This window comes from Callithrix jacchus, chromosome 9 (genome assembly GCF_049354715.1).
Source record: "Callithrix jacchus isolate 240 chromosome 9, calJac240_pri, whole genome shotgun sequence".
In the NCBI taxonomy this organism is placed as follows: domain Eukaryota; kingdom Metazoa; phylum Chordata; class Mammalia; order Primates; family Cebidae; genus Callithrix; species Callithrix jacchus.
Window position 1 is genome coordinate 158782 of NC_133510.1, and position 17992 is coordinate 176773.

A 17992-nucleotide genomic window follows, 5' to 3' on the forward strand; every position below is an offset into this window, starting at 1 on the left:
CACTGAATATAATCTGTCAGAAAAAATATACAATGCCCTTTTCTACTCTGTTTTGGAGTATATACACCAAATCAATATGCTCTCTCATGTAAAATACCGAAATTCTAATTTTACACGAATCGATAAAAATCTAAATAATATCTATGCACCCCAAAGATAAAAGAAAATGGCTCTGAATATAGTCTGTTATAAAAAATATACAATGCCTTATTCTACTCTGTTTTGGAGTATATAAACCAACTTAGTATGCGCTCTCATGTAAAACACAGAAATTCTAATTTTACCCGAATCAAAAAAATCTAGATATTATTTAGGCACCCCAATGTTAATAACAAAATTTCTCTGAATATAAAGTGTCAGAAAAAATAATCAATGCCTGATTCTACTCTGTTTTTGAGTATATACACCAAGTCTACGTGCTCTCTAATGTAAAATACAGAAATTCTATATTTAAGCGAATCGAAAAGAATCTAAATATTATCTAGGCACTCCAATGTTAAAAGAAAAATTGCGCTGAATATAATCAGTCAGAAAAAATATACAATGCCCTTTTCTACTCTGTTTTGACGTATATACACCAAATCAATATGCTCTCTCATGTAAAATACCAAAATTCTAATTTTACGTGAATCGAAAAAAATCTAAATAATATCTAGGTGCGCCAAAGTTAAAAGAAAATGGCTCTGAATATAGTCTGTTAGAGTAACTATACAATGTTTTATTCTACTTTGTTTTGGAGTATATACACCAACACACTATGCTCTCTCATGTAAAATACAGAAATTATAATATTACCCAAATCGAAAAATTCTAAATATTATCTAGGCACCCCAATGTAAAAAACAAAATTGCTCTGAATGTAATCTGTCAGAGAAAATATACAATGACCTTCTTTACTCTGTTTTGGAGTATATACACCAACTCCATATGCTTTCTCATGTAAAATACAGAAATTCTATATTTAAGTCAATCGAAAAAAATCTAAATATAATCTAAGCACCCCAAAGTTAAAAACAAAATTGCTCTTAATATAATCTGTCAGAGAAAATATACAATGCCCTATTCTACTCTGTTTTGGAGTATATACACCAACTCCATATGCTCTCTCATGTAAAATACAGAAATTCTATATCTAAGCGAATCTAAAAAAATCTAAATATTATCTAGGCACCCCAATGTTAAAAACAAAATGCTCTGAATATAATCTGTCCGAAGAAATATACAGTCCCCTATTCTACTTTGTTTTGGGGTATATACACCAACTCAATATGCTCTCTCATGTAAAATACCAAAATTCTAATTTTATGTGAATCGAAAAAAATCTAAATATTATCAAGGCATCCCAAAGTTAAAAGCAAAACTTCTCTGAATTTAATATGTCATAAAAATATATACAATGCCCTTTACTACTCTGTTTTGCTGTATATACACCAACTCAATATGCTCTCTCATGTAAAATACCAAAATACTAATTTTACACTTATCGAAAAAAATCTAAATAATATCTAGGCGATCCAAAGTTAAATAAAAATAACTCTAAATATCGTCAGGGAGAAAAAATATACAATGCCTTATTCTACTATGTTTTGAAGTATATACACTAAGTCAGTATGCTCCCTCGTGTGAAATAGAGAAATTCTAATTTTACCCGAATCGAAAAAATCTAAATATTATCAAGGCACCCCAATGTTAAAAGCAAAATTGCTCTGAATATAATCTGTCAGAAAAAATATACAATGATCTTTTCTACTCTCTGTTGGAGCATATATACCAACTAAATATGCTCTCTCATGTAAAATACCCAAATTCTAATTTTACATCAATCGAAAAAAATATAAATAATATCTAGGCGCTCCAAAGTTAAAAGAAAATGACTCTGAAAATAGTCTGTGAGAAAAAATACACAATGCCTTATTCTACTGTGTTTTGGAGTAAATACACCAACTCCATATGCTCTCTCATGTAAAATAGCGAAATTCTATATTTAAGCGAATCAAAAAAAATCTAAATATTATCTAGGCACCCCAATGATAAAAACAAAATTGCTCTGAATATAGTCTGTCAGAAAAAATATACAATGCCCTTTTCTACTCTGTTTTGGATTATATACACCAACTCCATATGCTCTCTCATGTAAAATACAAAAATTCTATATTTAAGCGAATCAAAAAAAATCTAAATATTATCTAGTCACCCCAATGATAAAAACAAAATTGCTCTGAATATAATCTGTCAGAAAAAATATACAATATTCTATTCTACTCTGTTTTGGAGTATATACACCAACTCCATATTCTCTCTCATGTAAAATACAGAAATTTTTAATTTAAGTGAATCAAAAAATATCTAAATAATATCTAGGCACCCCAAATTTAAAAGAAAATGTCTCTGAATATAGTCTGTTAGAAAAAATATACAATGCCTTATTCTACTATGTTTTGGAGAATATACACCAAATCAATATGCTCTCTCATGTAAAATACCGAAATTCTAATTTTACGCGAATCGAATAAAATGTAAATAATATCTAGGTGCCTTCAAGTTAAAAGAAAATGGCGCTGAATATAGTCTGTTAGAAAAAATATACAAGGCCTTATTCTACTCTGTTTTAAAGTATATCCACCAACTCAGTATGCTCTCTCATGTAAAATAGCGAAATTCTAATTTTACCCAATTTGAATAAATCTAAATATTTTCTAGGCACCCCAATGTTAAAAACAAAATTGCTCTGAATATAATATAATCTGTCAGAAAAAATATAAAATGCCCTATTCTCCTCTGTTTTGGAGTATATACACCAACTCCATATGCTCTCTCATGTAAAATACAAAAATTCTATAATTAAGCGAAATAAAAAAATATAATCTAGGCACCACTATGTTAAAAGCAAATTGCTCTGAATATAATCTCTAATCTTTTTTGCAGTATATGCACCAACTCAGTGTGCTCTCTCATGTAAAATACAGAAATTCTAATTTTACCTGAATCGAAAAAATCTAAATATTATCTAGGCACCCCAATGTTAAAAAAAAAATTGTTCTGAATATAATCTGTCAGAAAAAAATACAATACCCTATTCTACTCTGTTTAGGAGTATATACAGCAACCCATATGCTCTCTCATGTAAAATACTAAAATTTATATTTAAGCGAATCGAAAAAATCTAAATACAATCAAGGCACCAGAATGTTATAAGCAAAATTGGTCTTAATATAATCTCTCAGAAAAAATATACAATACCCTTTTCTAATCTGTTTTGGAGTATATACAACAACTCAATATGCACTCTCATGTGAAATACCGAAATTATACTTTTATATGAATCGAAAAAAATTTAAAGAATATTTAGGCACCACAAAGTTAAAATAAAATGGCTCTGAATATAGTCTGTTAGAAAAAATATACAATGCCCTATTCTACTCTGTTTTGGAATATATACACCAACTAAGTATGCTCTCTCATGTAAAATACCGAAATTAAATTTTTACGTGAATAAAAAAATATAAATATTATCTAGGCACCCCAATGTTAAAATCAAATTTGCTCTGAATATAGTCTGTCAGAAAAAATATACAATGCCCTTTTCTACTCTGTTTTGGAGTATATACACCAACTCAATATGCTCTCTAATGTAAAATACCGAATTCTAAATTTACGCGAATCGAAAAAAATCTAAATAATATCTAGGCGCCCCAAAGTTAAAAGAAAATGGCTCTGAATATATTCTGTTAGAAAAAATATACATTGCCTTATTCTACTCTGTATTGGAGTATATACACAAACTCAGTATGCTCTCTCATGTAAAATACAGAAATTCCAATTTTACGTGAATCGAAAAAAATCTAAATATTATCTAGACACCCCAATGTTAAAAACAAAATTGCTCTGAATATAATCTGTCAGAAAATATATACAATGCCCTATTCTACTCTGTTTAGGAGTATATACACCAACTCAGTATGCTTTCTCTTGTGAAATAGAAAAATTCTAATTTTACGTGAATCGAAAAAAATTTAAATATTATCTATGCACCCCAATGTTAAAAGCAAAATTTCTCTGAATATCATCTGTCAGAAAAATATACAATGGCCTTTTCTACTCTGTTTTGGTGTATATACATCAACTCAATAGGCTCTCTCGTGGAAAATACGGAAATTATAATTTCACGCGAATCGAAAAAAAAACCTAAATAATATCTCGGCGCCCCAAAGTTAAACGAAAATGCCTCTAAATATATTCTGTTAGACAAAATATAAAATGCCTTATTCTACTTTGTTTTGGAGTTTATACACCAACTCAGTATTCTCTCTGATGTAAAATATGGTAATTGTAATTTTACGTGAATCGAAAAAAATCTCAATAATATCTAGGCGCCCCAAAGTTAAAAGAAAATGTCTGTGAATATAGTCTGTTATAATAAATATACAATTCCTTATTCTACTCAGTTTTGGAGTATATACACCAACTCCATATGCTCTCTCTAGTAAAATACAGAAATTCTATATTTAAGCGAATCGAAAAAAATCTAAATACTATCTAGGACACCCAATGTTAAAATCAAAATTTCTCTGAATATAATCTGTCAGAAAAAATATACAATGCCCTATTCTACTTTGTTTTGGAGTATATACACCAACTCAATATGCTCTCTCATGTAAAATACAAAAATTCTATATTTAATCGAATAGAAAAAAATCTAAATATTATCTAGGCACCCCAATGTTAAAAGCAAAGTTGCTCTGAATATAGTCTCTCAAAAAAAATATACAATGCCTGTTTCTACTCTGTTTTGGAGTATATACACCAACTCAATATGCTCTTTCATGTAAAATACGGAAATTCTAATTATACGTGAATCGAAAAAAATCTACATAATATATAGGCGATGCAAAGTTAAAATAAAACGGCTCTGAATATAACCTGTTAGCAAAACATACATTGCCTTATTCTACTCTCTTTTGGAGTATATACATTAACTCCATATGCTCAAACATATAAAATACAGAAATTCTATATTTAAGCGAATCGAAAAAAATCTGAATATTATCTAGGCACACCAATGTTGAAAACAATATTGCTCTGGGTATAATCTGTAAGAGAAAATATACAATGCCCTTTTCTACTTCGTTTGTAGTATATAAACCAACTCAATATGCTCTTTCATGCAAAATAAAAAAGCTCTAATTTTACCAGAATTGAAAAAAACTAAATATTATCAAGGAACCCCAAAGTTAAAAACAAAGCTGCTCTGAATATAATCTGTCAGAAAAAATATACAATGACCTATTCTACTCTGTTTTGGAGTATACACAGCAACTCAGTATGCTCTCTCATGTAAAATACAGAAATTCTATATTTAAGTCAATCGAAAAAAATCTAAATATTATCTAGGCACTCTAATGTTACAAGCAAAATTGCTCTGAATATAGTCTGTCAGAAAAAATATACAATGCCATTTTCTACTCTGTTTTGTAGTATATACATTAACTCAATATGCTCTCTCATGTAAAATACAGAAATTCTAATTTTATTCAAATCGAAAAAATATAAATATAATCTAGGAACCCCTATGTGAAAAACAAAATTGCGTTGAATATAATCTGTCAGAAAAAATATAGAATGCCCTATTCTACTCTGTTTTGGAGTATATACACCAACTCCATATGCTCTCTCATGTAAAATACAAAAATTCTGTATTTAAGCGAATGGAATAAAATCTAAAGATTATCTAGGCACCCCAATGTTAAAAGCATAATTACTCTGAATATAATCTGTCAGAAAAAATATACAATGTTCTATTCTACACTTTTTTTGAGTATATACACCAACTCCATATGCTCTCTCATGTAAAATACAAAAATTCTGTATTTAAGCGAATGGAATAAAATCTATAGATTATCTAGGCACCCCAATGTTAAAAGCAAAATTGCTCTGATTATAATCTGTCATAAAAAATATATAATGCCTTTTTCGACTCTGTTTTGTAGTATATACACCAAGTTAATATGCTCTATCATGTAAAATACCGAAATTCTGATTTTACGCGAATCAAAAAAAATCTAAATAATATCTAGGCGCCTCAAAGTTAAAAGAAAATGGCTCTGCATATAGTCTTTTAGAGAAAATATACAATGGTTTATTCTGCTCTGTTTTGGAGTATATACACCAACTCAGTGTGCTCCGTCATGTAAAATACTGAAATTCTAATTTTTCCCGAATCGAAAAATATCTAAATATTATCTAGGCACCCCAATGTTAAAAACAAAATTGCTCTGAATATATTCTCTCAGAAAAAATATACAATGCCCTATTCTACTCTGTTTTGGAGTATATACACAAACTACATACGGTCTCAAATGTAAAATACAGATATTCTCAATTAAAGCGAATCAAAAAAAATTTAAATATTATCTAGGCACCCCAATGTTAAAAGCAAAATTCTCTGAATATAATCTGTCAGAAAAAATATACAATGCTCTTTTCTTCTCTGTTTTGGAGTATATACACCAAATCCATACGCTCTCTCATGTAAAATATAGAAATTATATATTTAAGAGAACCGAAAAAAATGTAAATATTATCTAGGCACCCCAACATTAAAAGAAAATTTCTCTAAATATAATCTCTCAGATAAAATATACAATGCCCTTTTCTACTCTGTTTTGGAGTATATACACCAACTCAATATGCTCTCTCATGTAAAATACCGAAATTCTAATTTTACGCGAATCGAAATAAATGTGAATAATATCAAGGCGCCCCAAAGTTAAAAGAAAATGGATCTGAATATAGTCTGTTAGAAAAAATATACAATGCCTTATTCTACTCTGTTCTGAAGTATGTACACCAGTTAAGTATGCTCTCTCATGTAAAATACAGAAATTCTATATTTAAGCAAATCGAAAAAAATGTAAATATAATCTAGGCACCTTAATGTTAAAAACAAAACTGCTCTGAATATAATCTGTCAGAATAAATATACAATGCACATTTCTACACTGTTTTGGAGTATATATACCAACTCCAGATGCTCTCTCATGTAAAATACCGACATTCTAATTTACGACTATCGAAAAAGATCTTAATAATATCTAGGAGCCCTAAAGTTAAAAGAAAAGGGCTCTGAATATAGTCTGTTAAAAAAATATACAATGCCTTATTCTACTCTGTTAAGGAGTATATAAACCAACTCAGTATGCTCTCTCAGGTAAAATACCGAAATTCTATATTTAAGCGAATCCAAAAAAATCTAAATATTATCTAGGCATCTTAATATTACAAGCAAAATTGCTCTGAATATAATCTATCAGAAAAAATATACAATGCCCTTTTCTACTCTGTTGTGGAGAATATACACGAACTCCATATGCTCTCTAATGTAAAAAACAGTAATTCTATATTATAGCAAATAAAAAAAATTCTAAATATTATCTACGCACCCCAATGTTAAAAGCAAAATTGCTCCGAAGAAAATCTGTCAGAAGAAATATACAATCATCTTTTCTACTCTGTTTTGGCGTATATACACCAAATCCATATGCTCTCTCAGGTAAAATATAGAAATTATATATTTAAAAGAATGGAAAAAATCTAAATATTATCTAGGCACCCCAATGTTAAAAACAGAATTGCTCGGAATATAATCTGTCAAAAAATATATACAATGCCCTATTCTACTCTGTTTTGGAGTACATACACCAACTCCATATGTTCTCTCATGTAAAATACAGACATTGTATATTTAAGCGAATCGAAAAAAATCTACATATTATTTAGGCAACTTAATGTTAAAAGCAAAATTACTCTGAATATAATCTGTCAGATAAAATATACAATGCCCTTTTCTACTCTGTTTTAGCGTATATACACCAACTCAATATTCTCTGTCATGTAAAATACCGAAATTCTAATTTTACGGGAATCGAAATAAATCTAAATAATATCTAGGCACCCCAAAGTGAAACGAAAATGGCTCTAAATATAGTCAGTTAAAAAAAAATATAGAATGCTTTATTCTACTCTATTTTGGAGTATATACACCAACTCAGTATGCTCTCTCATGTAAAATACCGAAATTCTAACTTACCCGAATCAAAAATATCTAAATATTATCTAGGCACCCCAATGTTAAAAGCAAAATTGCTCTGAATATAATCTGTCAAAAAATATACACAATGCTCTATTCTACTTTGTTTTGGAGAATATACACCGACTCCATATGCTCTCTCATGTAAAATACAGAAATTCTATATTTAAGTGAATCGAAAAAAATTTAAATATTATCTAGGCACCCCAAAGTTAAAAGAAAATGGCTGTGAATATAGGCTGTTACAAAAAATATACAATGCCTTATTCTACTCTGTTTTGGAGAATATACACGAACTCAGTATGCTCTCTCTTGTGAAATACAGAAATTCTAATTTTACGTGAATCGAAAAAAATTTAAATATTATCTAGGCACCCCAATGTTAAAAGCCAATTTGCTCTGAATATCATCTGTCAGAAAAAATATACAATGCCCTTTTCTACTCTGTTTTGGCGTATATACACCAACTCAATATGCTCTCTCTTGGAAAATATGGAAATTATAATTTCACACGAATCGAAAAAAATCTAAATAATATCTAGGCGCCCCAAAGTTAAACGAAAATGCCTCTGAATATAGTCTGTTAGACAAAATATAAAATGCCTTATTCTACTTTGTTTTGGAGTCTATACACCAACTCAGTATTCTCTCTGACGTAAAATACTAAAATTCTAATTGTACGTAAATCGAAAAAAATCTAAATAATATCTAGGCACCCCAGTGTTAAAAACAAAATTGCTCTGAATATAGTCTGTCAGAGAAAATAAACAATGCCTTATTCTAGTCTGTTTTGGAGTATATGCACCAACTCCATATGCTCTCTCATGTAAAATACAGAAATTCTATATTTAAGCGAATCGAATAAAATCTAAATATTATCTAGGCTCCCCAATATTATAAGCAAAATTGCTTTATATGTAATCTGTCAGAGAAAATATGCAATGCCCTTTTCTTCTCGGTTTTGGAGTATATACACCAACGCAATATGCTCTCTCATGTAAAATACGGAGATTCTAATTTTTCGCGAATTGAAAAAAATCTAAATAATATCTAGGCGCTCCGAAGTTAAAAGGAAATGGCTCTGAATATAGTCTGTTAGGAAAAATATACAATACTTTATTCTACTCTGTTTTTGAGTATATACACCAACTTAGTTTGCTCTCTCATGTAAAATAGAGAAATTCTAATATTACCCAAATTGAAAGAATCTAAATATTACCTAGGCACCCCAATGTTAAAAACAAAATTGCTCTGAATATAATCTGTCAGACAAAATATACAATGCCCTATTCTTCTCTGTTTTGGAGTATAAACACAAACTCCATATGCTCTCTTTTTTAAAATACAGACTTTCTATATTTAAATGAATCCATAAAAATCTAAATATTATCTTTGCATTCCAATTTTACAATCAAAATTGCTCTGAATATAATCTGTCAGAAAAAATATATAATGACTTTTTCTACTCTGTTTTAGAGTATGTACACCAACTCAATATGCTCTCTCATGTAAAATACGGAAATTCTAATTTTATGTGAATCAACGAAAATATAAATATTATCTAGGCACCCGAATGTTAAAAGCAAAATTTCTCTGAATATAATCTGTCAGAAAATATATATGCTCTCTCATGTAAAATACCGAAATTCTAATTTTAAATGAATCGAAAAATATCTAAATAATATATATTCACCCCAAAGTTAAAAGAAAATGGCTCTTAATATAATCTGTTTGAGAAAATATACAATGCCCTATTCTACTCTCTTTTGGAGTTTATACACCAACTCAGTATGCTCTCTCGTGTAAAATACCGAAATTCTAATTTTAAGAGAATCAAAAAAAATGTAAATATTATGTAGGCACCCCAAAGTTAAAACAAAATTGCTCTGAATATAATCTGTCAGAAAAATATACAATGCCCTATTCTACTCTGATTTGTAGTATAGACACCAACTTCATATGCTCTCTCATGTAAAATAAAGAAATTCTAAATTTACGTGAATCAAAAAAAATCTAAATTTTATCAAGGCACACCAATGTTTAAAACAAAATTGTTCTGTATATAATCTGTCAGAAAAAATACACAATGCCCTATTCTACTCTGTTTTAAAGTATATACACCAACTCCATATGCTCTCTCCTGTAAAATTCAGAAATTCTATAAGCGAATAGAAAAAATTCTAGATATAATCTAGACACCCCAATGTGAAAAGCAAAATTGCCCTTAATATAATCTATCAGAAAAAATATACAATTCCCTTTACTTCTCTGTTTTGTAGTATATACACCAACTCAATATGCTCTCACATGTAAAATACAGAAATTCTAATTCTTTCCAAATTGAATAAGTGTAAATATTATCTAGGCACCCCAATGTTAAAAACAAAATAGTTCTGAATATAATATGTCAGAAAAAATATACAATGCCATATTCTACTTTGTTTTGGAGTATATACACCAACTCCCTATGCTCTCTCATGTAAAATACCGAAATTCTAATTTTACGCGAATCAAAAAAAATCTAAATAATATCTAGGTGCCCCAAAGTTAAAAGAAAATGGCTCTGAATATAGTCTGTTAGAAAAAATATACAATGCCTTATTCTACTCTGTTTTGGAGTATATACACCAACTCAGTATGCTCTCTCATGTAAAGTACAGAAATTCTAATTTTACATAAATCGAAAAAAATCTAAATATTATCTAGGCACCGCAATGTTTAAAACGAAATTTCTCTGAATAAAATCTGTCACAATAATTATACAATGCCCTATTCTACTCGGCTTTGGAGTATATACAGCAACTCAGTATCCTCTCTGATGTAAAATACAGAAATTCTATATTTAAGCAAATCGAAAAAAATCTAAATATTATCTAGGCACCCCAATGTTAGAAGCAAAATTGCTCTGAATATAATCTGTCAGAAGAAATATACAATGCACCTTTCTACTCTGTATTGTAGTATATACACGAACTCAATATGCTCTGTCATGTAAAATACAGAAATTCGAATTCCACCGGAATCGAAAAAATCTGAATATTATCTAGGCACCCCAATGTTAAAAGCAAAATTGCTCTGAATATAATCTGTCAGAAAAAATATAAAATTCCCTATTTTACTCTGTTTGAAGTATATACACCAACTCAATATGCTCTCTCATGTAAAATACCGAAATTCTAATTTTACGTGAATCGAAAATAATCTAAATATTATCTTGGCACCCAAATGTTAAAAGCAAAATTTCTCTCAATATAGTCTGTTATAAAAAATATACAATGCCTTATTCTACTCTGTTTTGGAGTACATACACCAACTCAGTATGCTCTCTCATGTAAAATACAAAAGTTCTAATTTTACGTGAATCGAAAAAAATCTAAATATTATCCAGGCACTTCAATGTTAAAAACAAAATTGCTCAGAATATAATCATTCAGAAAAAATACACAGTGCCCTATTGTACTCTGTTTTGGAGTATATACACCAACTCCATATGCTGTCTCATGTAAAATACAGAAATTCTATATTTATGCAAATTGAAAAAAATCTAAATATTATCTAGGCACCCCAATATTAAAAGCAAAATTGCTCTGAATATAATCTGCCAGAAAAAATATACAATGCCCTTTTCTACTCTGTTTTGTAGTATATACACCAACTGAATATGCTCTCTCATGTAAAATACCAAAATTCTAATTTTACCCGAATCAAAAAAATCTAAATATTATCTAGGCACCCCAATGTAAAAAACAAAATTGCTCTCAATATATTCTGTCAGAGAAAATATACAATGCCCTATTCTACTCTGTTTTGGAGTATATACATTAACTCCATATGCTCTCCAATGTAAAATACAGAAATACTATATTTAAGCGAATTGAAAAAAATCTAAGTATTATCTAGGCAACCCAAAGTTAAAAGGAAAATTGCTCTGAATATAATCTGTCAGAATAAATATACAATGCCCTTTTTTACTCTGATTTGTAGTATATACACCAACTCAATATGCTCTCTCATGTAAAATATAAAAATTCTAATCTTACCCGAAACGAAAAAATTTAAATATATTCTAGGAACCCCAATATTAAAAACAAAATTGCTCTGAATACAATCTGTCAGAAAAAATATACAATGCCCTATTCTACTCTGTTGTTCAGTATATACACCAACTAAGTATGCTCTCTCATGTAAAATACCGAAATTCTAATTTTACATGAATCGAAATAAATCTAAATAATATCTAGGCGCCCCAAAGTTCAAAGAAAATGGCTCTCAATATAGTCTGTTAGAAAAAATATACAATGCCTTATTGTACTCTGTTTTGCAGTATATACATCAACTCAGTATGCTCTCTGATGTAAAATACAGAAATTTTAATTTTACGTGAATCGAAAAAATCTAAATATGATCTAGGCACCCCAATGTTAAAAGAAAAATTGCTCGTAATATAATCTGTCAGAAAAAATATAGAATGCCCCTTTCTACTCTGTTTTGGAGTATATACACCACCTCAATATGCTCTCTCATGTAAAATACAGAAATTCTAAATTTACGTGAATCGAAAAAAATCTAAATAATATCTAGGCGCCCCAAAGTTAAAAGAAAATGGCTCTGAATATAGTCTGTTAAAGAAAATATACACTGCCTTATTCTACTCTGTTTTGTAGTATATACACCAACTCAGTATGCTGTCTCATGTAAAATACAGAAATTCTAATTTTACGTGAATTAACAAAAATCTAAATATTATCTAGGAACCTTAATGTTAAAAACAAAATTTCTCAGAAAATAATCTGTCAGTAAAATATAAAGTGCCCTATTCTACTCTGTTTTGGAGTATATACACCAACTCCATATGCTCTCTCATGTAAAATACAGAAATTCTATATTTAAGCGAATTGAAAAAAATCTAAATAGTATCGAGGCACCCCAATGTTAAAAGCAAAATTGCTCAGAATATAATCTGTCAAAAAAATATACAATGCCCTTTTCTACTCTCTTTTGTAGTATATACACCAACTAAATATGCTCTCTCATGTAAAATGCAGAAATTATAATTTTACCCGAATCGAAAAAATCTAAATATTATCTAGGCACCCCAATGTTAAAAACAAAATTTCTCTGAATATAATCTGTCAGAAACATTACAGAATCCCCTATTCTACTCTATTTTGGAGTATATACAACAACTCAGTATGCTCTCTCATGTAAAATACTGAAATTCTAATTTTACCCGAATCGAAAAAAATTGAAATATTATCTAGGCACCCCAATGTTAAAAGCAAAATTGCTCGGAATATAATCTGTCAGAAAAAATATACAATGCCCTTTTCTACTTTGTTTTGTAGTATATACACCCCATTACTATGCTCTCTCAAGTAAAAAACAAATTCTATATTTAAGCGAATCCAAAAAATTTCTAAATGTTATCTAGGCACCTCAATGTTAAAAACAAAATTGCTCCGATTATAATCTTTAAGAAGAAATACACAGTGCCCTATTATACTCTGTTTTGGAGTATATACACCAACTCCATATGCTGTCTCATGTAAAACACAGAAATTTTATATTTATGCGAATCGAAAAAAATCTAAATATTATCTAGGCACCCCAATATTAAAAGCAAAATTGCTCTGAATATAATCTGCCAGAAAAAAATATACAATGCCCTTTTCTACTCTGTTTTGGAGTATATACACCAACTGAATATGCTCTCTCATGTAAAATACCAAAATTCTAATTTTACCCGAATCAAAAAATCTAAATATTATCTAGGCACCCCAATGTAAAAAACAAAATTGCTCTCAATATATTCTGTCAGAGAAAATATACAATGCCCTATTCTACTCTGTTTTGGAGTATATACACCAACTCCATATGCTCTCTCACGTAAAATACAGAACTTCTATATTTAAGCGAATCGAAAAAATCTAAGTATTATCTAGGCAACCCAAAGTTAAAAGGAAAATTGCTCTGAATATAATCTGTCAGAAAAAATATACAATGCCCCTTTTTACTCTGATTTGTAGTATATACACCAACTCAATATGCTCTCTCATGTAAAATAAGGAAATTCAAATCTTACCCGACACGAAAACATTTAAATATTATCTAGGAACCCCAATATTAAAAACAAAATTGCTCTGAATATAATCTGTCAGAAAAATTATACAATGCTCTACTCTACTCTGTTGTTCAGTATATACACCAACTCAGTATGCTCTCTCATGTAAAATACCGAAATTCTAATTTTACGTGAATTGAAAAAAATCTAAATAATATCTAGGCCCCAAAAGTTAAAAGAAAATGGCTCTCAATATAGTCTGTTAGAAAAAATATACAATGCGCTATTCTACTCTGTTTTGGATTATATAAACCAACAACATATGCTCTATTATGTAAAATACAGAAATTCTAATTTTACCCAAATCGAAAAAATCTAAATATTATCTAGGCACCCCAATGTTAAAAACAAAATTGCTCTGAATATAATCTGTCAGAAAAAAATATACAATGCCCTATTCTACTCTGTTGTTCAGTATATACACCAACTCAGTATGCTCTGTAAAGTTAAATAACCAAATTGAAATTTTACGCGAAACGAAAAAAATCTAAATAATATCTAGGCACCCCAATGTTAAAAACAAAATTGCTCTGTATATAATCTGTCGGAAAATATATACAATGCCGTATTCTACTCTGGTTTGGAGTATATACAGCAACTCCATATGCTGTCTCATGTAAAATACAGAAATTCTATATATAAGCGAATCAAAAAAATCTAAATATTATCTAGACACCAGAATGCTATAAGCAATAATGCTCTGAATATAAGATGTCAGAAAAAATATACAATGCCCTACTCTACTTTGTTTTGGAGTATATACACCAACTCAGTATGCTCTTTCATGTAAAATACAGAAAGTCTATTTTTAAGCGAATCGAAAAAAATCTAAATATTATCTAGCCATTCCAATGTTAATAACAAAATTGCTCTGAATATAATGTCAGAAAAAATATACAAGGCTTTTTTCTATTCTGTTTTTGAGTATATACACCAACTCAATATGCTCTCTCCTGTACAATACCAAAATTATAATTTTACGCGAATTGAAAAATATCTGAAAAATATCTAGGTACCCCAAATTTAAAAGAAAATGGCTCTGAATATAATCTGTTAAAAAATTATACAATGCCTTATTCTACTCTGTTTTTGATTATATAAACCAACTCAGTATGCTGTCTCATGTAAAATACCAAAATTGTAAATATACGAGAATCGAAAAAAATCTAAATATTATCTAGGCACCCCAACGTTAAAAGCGAAATTCCTCTGAATATAATCTATCAGAAAAAATATACAGTGCCCTTTTCTAATCTGTTTTAAAGTATATACACCAGCGCAATATGCTGTCTTCTGTAAAATACAGATTTTCTAATTTTACATGAATAGAAAAAAATCTAAATAATATCTAGGTGCCCCAAAGTTAAAAGAAAATGGCTCTGAATATAGTCTTTTAGAAAAAGTATACAATGCCTTATTCTACACTGTTGGGGAGTATATACACCAACTCCATATGCTCTCTCATGTAAAATACAAAAATTCTATATTTAACTGAATCGAAAAAAATCTAAATATTATCTAGGCAGCAGAATGTTAAAAACAAAATTTCTCTGAATATAAGCTGTCAGAAAAGAATATACAATGCCCTATTTTCCTCTGATTTGTAGTATATACACCAACTCAATATGCTCTCCCATGTAAAATAACGAAATTCTAATTTTACAAGTATCGAAAAAAATCTAAATAATATCTTGGCGCTTCAAAGATAAAAGAAAATGTCTCTGAATATAGTGTGTTAGAAAAAATATACAATGCATTATTCTACCCTGTTTTGGAGTATATACAACAACTCAGTATGCTCTCTCAAGTAAAATACAGAAATTTTAATTTTACATGAATCGAAAAAAATCTAAATATTATCTAGGCACCCCAATGTTAAAAAGAAAATTGCTTTGAATATAATCTGTCTAAAAAATACACAATGCCCTATTCTACTCTGTTTTGTATTATATACACCAACTCCTTATGCTCTCTCATGTAAAATACAGAAAATCTATATTTTAGCGAATCGAATGAAATCAAAATATTATCTAGGCAACCCAAAGTTAAAAGCAAAATTGCTCTGAATATAATCAGTCAGAAAAAATACACAATGCCCTTTTCTACTCTTTTTTGTAGTATATACACAAATTAAACATGCTCTCTCATGTAAAATACCGAAATTCTAATTTTGCGTGAATCGAAAAAAATTTAAGTAATATCTAGGTGCCCGAAAGTTATAAGAATATGGCTCTTAATGAAGTCTGTTACAAAAAATATACAATGCCTTATTCTACTTTGTTTTGGAGTATATACACCAACTCAATATGCCCTCTCATGGAAAATACCAAATTTCTAATTTTACGCGAATCGAAAAACTAAATAATATCTTGGTGCCCCAAAGTTAAAAGAAAATGTCTATGAATATACTCTGTTAGAAAAAGTATACAATGCCTTATTCTACTCTGTTTTGGAGTATATACACCAACTCAGTATGCACTCTCATGTAAAATAGCGAAATTCTAATTTTACGCGAATCGCAAATAATCTAAATAATATCTATGCAACCCAAAGTTGAAAAAAAATGGCTCTGAATATAGTCTGTTAGAAATAATATACAATACCTTATTCTACTTTTTTTTTGGAGTATATACACCAACTCAGTATGCTCTGTCATGTAAAATACAGAAATTCTAATTTTACTCGAATAAAATTAATCTAAATATTATCTAGGAACCCCAATGTTAAAAACAAAATTTCACTGAATATAATCTGTCAGAACAAATATACAATGCCCTATTCTACCCTGATTTTGAGTATATACACCAACTCTGTATGCTCTCTCATGTAAAATACAGAAATTCTATATTTAAGTGAACCGAAAAAAATCTAAATATTATCTAGGAACCCCAATGTTAAAAACAAAATTGCTCTGAATATAATCAGTCAGAAAAAATATACAATGCATTATTCTACTCTGTTTTAGAGTACATACACCAACGCAGTATGCTCTCTCATGTAAAATACCGAAATTCTAATTTTACGCGAATCGAAAAAAATCTAAATAATATCTAGGCGTTCCAACGTTAAAATAAAATGGCTCTGAATATAGTCTGTAAAAAAATATACAATGCCTTATTCTACTCTGTTTTAGAGAATATACACCAAGTCAGTGTGCTCTCTCATGTAAAATACAGAAATTATAATTTTACTTGAATCGAAAAAATCTAAATATTATCTAGGAAACTCAATGTTAAAAATAAAATTGCTCTGAATATAAACTATCAGAAAAAATATACAATGCCCTATTCTACTCTGTTTTTGAGTACATACACCAACTCATTATGCTCTTTCATGTGAAATAAAGAAATTCTAATTTTACCAGAATCGAAAAATATCTAAAATAATCTAAAGATTATCTAGGAACCCCAATGTTAAAAGCAAAATTTCTCTTAATATTATCTGTCAACAAAAATACACAATGCATTATTCTACTCTGTTTTGGAGTATATACACCAACTCAGTATGCTCTCTCATGTAAAATACCGAAATTCAAATTTTACGCGAATCGAAAAAAATCTAAATAATATCTAGGCCTTCCAAAGGTAAAAGAAAATAGCTCTTTATATAGTCTGTAAAAAAAAATATACAATTCCTAATTCTACTCTGTTTTGGAGTATATACACCAACTCAGTATGCTCTCTCATGTAAAATACCGAAATTCTAATTTTACCCGAATCGAAGATAATCTAAATAATATCTAGGAGCCCTACAGTTAAAAGAAAATGACTCTGAATATAGTCTGA